The following is a 7175-nucleotide window of genomic DNA, read 5'->3' as shown; positions in this document are numbered from 1 at the left end:
GTGGAAAATTGGAGACATCTCTCCGACTTGACTGAACAGCACAGCACATAAAGTCTGTTTATTTTCTTCAAGTCATTACACAAAGCAGCAGCTTCCAAAATGGCAATGCATCCATCTGTCTCTGCCATATTCAGCACTGTACCTGTTTTAGATACTGCCTTCTCAAATGGTCAAATCACCAGAGGGGAAAAAAGTAAAAAAAAAAATAACTAGAGTTAGGTTTCACATAATCACAACTACGTCAATGATCAGCGGTAAAATATAAAGCGAACATGTCACACACACAATCTCTAAGTCATTTTGCACCACCTTTCATTACTTGAATTTCCACACATCGTCAACCAATCAAACTCCAGAGTCCTGCTCTTGCCAGCTGTCTTTCTTTGTCTTTGGAGAGGATCCACTCACACGACGATGTTTGTCCTACATGAATTTAAACGCAACAACAGTACATTGGTGCGCTGTGCACTGTTTGCCATTCATTTTACAACATTCAAGAACATTCACTGTGAGAAATCTGCAGTTCACTAAGAAAACAACGACATTGTTAAAAGAAAGCCACAAAAAAGTCTTAATTGCATTTTGCCAAAAAAAAAACCATGTAGTAGCTACTTACAGGTGGAGGAGGGTTCTCTGGTCAGATCAGATGAAAATACTTTTTGGCCAACATGGCAGGGTGTACCTCTACCTAAACGCACAATCTCCCTCCGCTTGGACATTTTGCCATGGCACTAACATGCTGTGGAGATGGTTCTGGAGAGCTGATTGGAGCTGCAGGACAAATCTGGAGGAATATGTTCAATGGAGTATAGATTTAACTTCCAATGATACGACAGTCATTAAACATATTGCCAGAACGCTTCACAATGAATCAGTCAAAGTTCACTGTGATTTGAAGGGGGGTGAATAAGACTGTCATGACACTGTCATAAACATGACATAACACCTGTCATGAACATGAATAAGCCTTCATGAATATTTATGACTGTTGTCATAAAGCGTCATTCAGTAAATTATGACACTTTTAATACAAAGTTGACATTATTCAAAATGTCTTTATGACAACTTGACATTAACCAAGAAATCATTACTGATATAAATTTGTTATAAAAGTATTACTGATTGCACTTTAAAAATTAGGTAACTTTATGTTATTAAAGGTAAAGTTTAAACAGTAATGATTTATTGGTTAATGTCAAGTTGTCATAACAAAGACATTTTCAATAATGTCAACTTTGTATTAAAAGTGTCAAAAACTCCCGAATGACGCTTTATGACAACAGTCATAAATATTCATGAAGGCTTATTCATGTTCATGACAGGTGTTATGTCATGTTTATGACAGTGTCATGACAGTCTTATTCACCCCCCTTCAAATAAAGTGTTACCAACATGGGTTGCAAATTTTGAAAATTGATGACTGATGCTTTCCATGTAGGCTTGAGTTTTTTCACAAAAGGTGAGGAAAAAATGTGTGTCTTAATTTGGGTTTTCAGATTCCTTTTTTTTTTTAGATTTTCAAATATTTTCAAACCCACATGTTGTTCATCAATCTTGCAATCACCTCTTCTTTATGTTGGCCCGTCACATAAAAACCCAGTAAAAATAATTGATGTTTGTGGTGCTAATGTGACCAAACGTAAAAGTTAATTGGGTATGAACAGTTTTATTAAGTATTATAAACCTGAAAACTTTTTTTTTTTTTTTACATCAGCACTAACATTAAGAACATAGACTATTGCATTTACTCTTCCCCTAACCTCTACTGAGAGATAATAGGATCTCCATTCACCACTACCATCAACATTCCTGGAACAATTGACACTTTGCATGCTCTAAATTACAAATTAGACTGTATAATCTAGATTTAAGGAGAGGAGAAAGACGGTGAGAGTACCTTCACAAAAGAACCCATTGAACCAAACAATAGCCTCATAGATCTTCTTTGCTTTCCTTACAGCTCTGATTAAATGAGTGTGATGGATCTCATGATCATTAAGAAGACCGAGGGCTGGCAGATTGAAGCTACCACAAATCAGTTTTATGTGGGATAAGGACAGAGTGGCACTGGCAGCTTTACAGCTATTGTGATATTAATGAACTGGACCATTTTATACTGAGTGGCCTGTAGCCCTTTTTTACATGAGCTATATGATAACTGGTGGTCATTACACACCCCCAGGTTGCAGGTTTTGCATATTTTCATTGCTGTATGTTACCTCAGGCACGGCATTAGTGAGGGTCAGAAAGGTCCAGGAGTCACTCTTCAGAATTTCTGCTCTAAACTCACTATATGATAATGCTGACCTGGTGCATCCAAATGCAAATTATAGCTAAGTTTCATCAGTGAACATCACAAATGTGGATCTTTTTCTACGTCAACAATTTGGAGTTTAAATCATTAAAGTACCAGAGGAAACATTCAAAAAATTAAGTTTTACATTGAAAAGGGGTGCTTTTTTTTTAACTCTAAAATGCGTTTTTATTGTATTATAACCTTTTGAGATAAACATGTGTTTAATTTCAATCTGAATCCACCAGGGGGACGAAGGACTTTGTGTAGCCCTGTTGAGACGGAGCTCTGCATGTTGTGTGAAATTCTCAGATTACAAAACAGATCATCTGAAAGTCAACTGGAAAATGGTAATATAAAAAAAAATAAAGCAGAATCCCACTTCTGCTTTTCAAAATGAAATCTGCTAAAAAAAAAATTATTAAATTGGAGAAATCACTAAAAATGAACATACTGGTAAATAAATAAAGTCAATGAATGTGAAAATCAACAGTTTTTGCATCAACAGCAATTATTGGTAATAAAATGGCTTCTTCTACAAATGATAATCCAGTAGTCGAATTCATATACTATGGAGATTATTTAAATATTCATCAAAGCTCATTCCAACAATGTTGCTCTGTAACAAGAGATGAACAAGTCTAACAGTGGTGTTTACTTTCTTCTAAGAGCAACATATTTTACCCAAATTTATTCCGTTTTTCATTTTTATCTCACTTAGATGTTTCCGAACATTACCCTGGATTTAAAAATATATTGAATAATAATTAAAAGCAGCTTTCAAATAATTATTTCATTCATTAAGCAAAAAAGCAATACAAACCAACCCGACGTGAGAAGGTATTTTAAGTGTTTGCAATAACTGGCAATCAGGTTGTTGTTTTATTTTACCACTTCTATTAGCAGAATAGTTTTAAATCAGCCACAGTGGAGGGTTTTCAAGCAGGAATTGTAATCGTAATCTGTCTGAGGTTATACCACAGAATCTCAATAAGATTTAAGTTCAGACTTAATGCCACTCAGATATTTATAGATGGATTGGTGGTGTGCGCCGGATCATTGTGCTGCTGCTTTGTCCAAATGATTTTGAGCTTAAGGTCACAAAGTGAAGGCTGGGCATTCTGCATCTAGAGGTTCTGGTAGAGAGCAATTAAATCAATTATAACAAGTATTTTCTGTCCTGAGGAAGCAAAGCAGTCCAAGTCCTTCACACTACCATGTTTGACTGTTTGTGTTAATTTTGTGTCTTCTCAGTATTATTTCGAAAACGTACCTTGCAAAAATGAAAAATGAAGAAGTTTCAAATAAAATTTTAAAAAGAGACATTTTGGCATACCAGCAGCTTCTCTATCATATCTGTTCTCCATTTGTGGATGAGAACTGTCATTAGGATTCACTGGACTCTCAAAGCCTTTGACACTGTTGATTTATCTTTATTCGGATTAATGCAGTTACACATTTCACTACTAAATTGCTGATAGTATCTGACCAAGGCCAGTCGAAAGTCAAAACCTAATTTGTTATTTTCCATCCTCCTGAAATCCACATACTCTTCTACCTGTTACTTCTCAAGACATCAGCGAATGTGTCGGAGTCCAGAGGAATCCCAAGCCTTAGTAAAAGAACATGGAAATGTGTTTCAACGCTAGCTCCAGGAAATAAAAATCTATTAGGTTTGAAATTAAAATCTCATTAATCGTTTTTGTTTTTGTGCCACAATTCACATCATAACTTTGAAATGTCAGCACCGTAGTCTCGAGAAGCCACTGCCACTATTCCTCTCCAGTCAGGATTAGTGCAACTAGATGTGATCTTGAGAAAAATGGCTCCATTAGGAATGGATTACCAGACCTATTCAAGCCTGAAAACTTTAGGCCCTGCTTCATCAAAGCTGTGGAAACTGTACACTCATGAAAGTCTACTCTTATTCCTATAGTGCCAATTTCAACTCAGTTGGATGGTGAGTATTGTCTCTAATGGGGGTCAGACCTAAGGGTCTAGTAGTACTGATGACTTTAAATCGTTAGACTTTGAGTGCAGCCGATATTCTCTGAGATGGTCAATGTGAGATGTTTATCAAAATATTTGAACTTTTTCTTTTCTGACAAGGCTTGCATTATTATATACACGTTCATATAATTTTTCTGTCCACATGCCCTCCATAATATTTAGATTTACAACTGCATTTCAATATTAAATATATACAGAAATGCTTGCAGAATTGACGTCTGGTGCTTGGTGGTAGTACCACGGTGGGAGGATATTATTTTGGGCTGGAACAGAAAAGCTGATCGGAGTTGATATAAATAGGGAATGAATTGGGTAAAGGTTTTGCTTTCCAGAAGGATGTAGCCAGCAGTAGAATGGCTCACGTCAAAGTCCAACCCTGAGTGTTTATTCCAGGTTAGAAACCGTTTTATCCCACTCTCCCCATTACTTGAACACAACCTTGTTTATGTGGTAGCAAAGGGTTCATGTTCACAAGCTGATGTTACTTTTCCCTAATCATCAGAGTGGGAAGTTGCTGGAGTTGCTGCGTTTGGGCCGTCTAAAACAAATGCTTATTTGGTTCATGTTTAATAGTGAACTCACTTTCAACTTAAATACATGAGGCTGTATGTAGAAATGTTGACTACTGCTGTTGTTGGCGTTGTTTTGGAGCGCTGGAGTATTGCATGGAATTGGTGAGTCAGTTTGTTTATGCTGCTAGCATGTTGCTGGTAGCTACCATTGTAGCGTATTTCATTGGGAGAAGCATTGAAATACACCTTATGCTAACCTGATGGTATTGGCATTCATTTTGCATTTACTTCTTTTGTGTTTTCATTGATTTATTGTGTTATTGTTTGCTGTGGATGATCCTTGTATTTAATAAGAGATCAAACTTGGCATCCATGATATTAGTTTATTTAGAAAATGAAAGTAAAATGTATTGAATGATTGTAAATAATTTGAAATGCATGCATATTATATATCTTGAAGTATATATGCCTGATTTTATCCAAATATTGACTTGTATTCTCCTCATCTTTGATTTATTATTCAGTTTATGGAATATGGCTATTTACCTGGATTGTTTTTATATGGACATTCAGTTTATATACTACAACTATTTTTCTGGATTGGAACCCTCCCGACCCCACTGAGGGACAAGGGTGTCAAGAAAATGGATGGATGGATGGATGTTCTTGTTATATTGACATTCAATTTTTGGACCGTAACCATGACGCATATGGCTCCTGCTCTTTTGGAGTTGTGGATCAAAAATGGTACTTGTGTACATGATGTGAACCGTCCTTCAATCTAGTGCCTCTACAAATGTTTTCCTTTTTTTGGGGGGGGGTTCTATTCTTTTTTTATTTATATCGCGATCGACTAAACCAGCTGAACATCCTAAGTGCACTTTATCATATTTTAACCAAACTTGTCTGCAGATTATAAATATGGGGAGTACTGTTTTTATTTTAGTTTCTTCAAATCACTTTAATATATAGTACCAACATTAAATATGAATTATGTGTCTGTTATTTACCTTTCCTTTTTCAAGCAAAAATCTTGGCTTCCAATAGCCCACATCACTGCACATGTTTAACATGTATGCTACAAATTTGTGGTAAAGCTTAAAAATCGCCATTGATACGTACATGTCACCCTTTTTTCCTCCCTGGTCACGCACACCTCCTCTGCTGCAATCAGCATGATTTCACCTACATATGATCTGTTCTGTTTAAGCGCTCTCCTGCCTCCTTGTCGGTGCCTGATTGTTGAAAACGCCCCCCCACTAGATGTCCAGCGTTTCTTCCATGCCCTTGTCTGACCTCCTCATTAGAGCTTTGTGCTCTGGATTCTTCTCTCTTGCCTTCATCCGACTTCTGCCAAGCGTCTGATCTCTGGGCATCGACTCTGTTTCTGTGCCCTGACCACCAAGCCTTACCAAGCCCTAGGATAAACAGTCTTATCCCTCCGTCTTTGTCTGTGACTCTAGCCCATCTCACTTCTATCCCTCTGGATCCTGAATTTGTTACTGCTGTGTCTTCTGACTTGTGTGTGCCAAACCAAGCCTGCTCTATGCTTTTTTTATTTTAAAATTTTTTTTTCGTTACCTGTTGTGACATCATCCTGTACACCCTCTGCTTCCTAGTTCCTCTCAAGAGAGGTGTAAGCAACAACACAGCTTGCAGGCAGGAAAGGAAGTGTTTGGATACTGAGACGGTCACCTTCTTTTGGATGCTCACAAAGGATAAAAAGCATGTAGGGACATCCATCTCAGATCAAAGCCTGTATCCTGGTCCAGAAAAAGGTTAGTGGCTTTTCTGTTTAATGTTTGCAAATTCTGCCTTCTCTATGGCTCGTAAACTGTATTCTTTCTCTACAGAGATTTTCCAACTCCCACCAGTTGCACGTTGAGAATAAACCTTTTTAAACATGCTCTGTGTCTGCCTGCATTTTTGGGTTCTTTGTCTTTTTGGGTTTGTGAAAATGTGCCCTAAAAGGTTTAATATTAACTTAGAGGAGGTTTATACATATGGATGCCACACTTCACATCGTGCGTCATTTTCCTTCCAGTTCACATTTATGTACCTCTATGTGTTGGTCTCTCACAAAATTTAAGAGAATAATAATTTTATGGTTGTGACAAAATGTGAAAAAAAGTTTGAAGTTTAAAAAAACATGTGCAAAGTCAAAACTTGGAGAATTTACGTTTGGCATAACGAAATACTTTCATGTTTCAGAAGTTCATTGAAGGAGAACTTAAGAGTTTCTTTGTCAGCAATTGTACTAAAGCCATTTTTTTTTCCCTCACAAGATTTTCCAGACTCTTACTGCACCTGTTTTCAATCATTTTTGCACTTTGCTTTATCCACATCCAGATTGGTTTTAA

At 36.8% G+C, this 7175-nt stretch overlaps 1 long non-coding RNA gene across 1 annotated transcript; it reads left to right on the top strand.

The window, feature by feature from the left end:
• Window positions 1-1267: 1267 nt before the first annotated feature.
• LOC103473394 (uncharacterized) lies at window positions 1268-6721 on the top strand. Its single transcript, XR_014090387.1, has 2 exons — window positions 1268-4977; window positions 6435-6721. It is a non-coding gene; the product is annotated as an uncharacterized LOC103473394 (long non-coding RNA).
• The last annotated feature ends 454 nt before the right edge of the window (window positions 6722-7175 follow it).

Source organism: Poecilia reticulata, chromosome 12, assembly GCF_904066995.2.
Source record: "Poecilia reticulata chromosome 12, P_reticulata-male-v2, whole genome shotgun sequence".
NCBI lineage: Eukaryota > Metazoa > Chordata > Actinopteri > Cyprinodontiformes > Poeciliidae > Poecilia > Poecilia reticulata.
The sequence above is the reverse complement of the archived record's forward strand: the minus strand, read 5'-3'. Positions and strand labels throughout refer to the sequence as shown.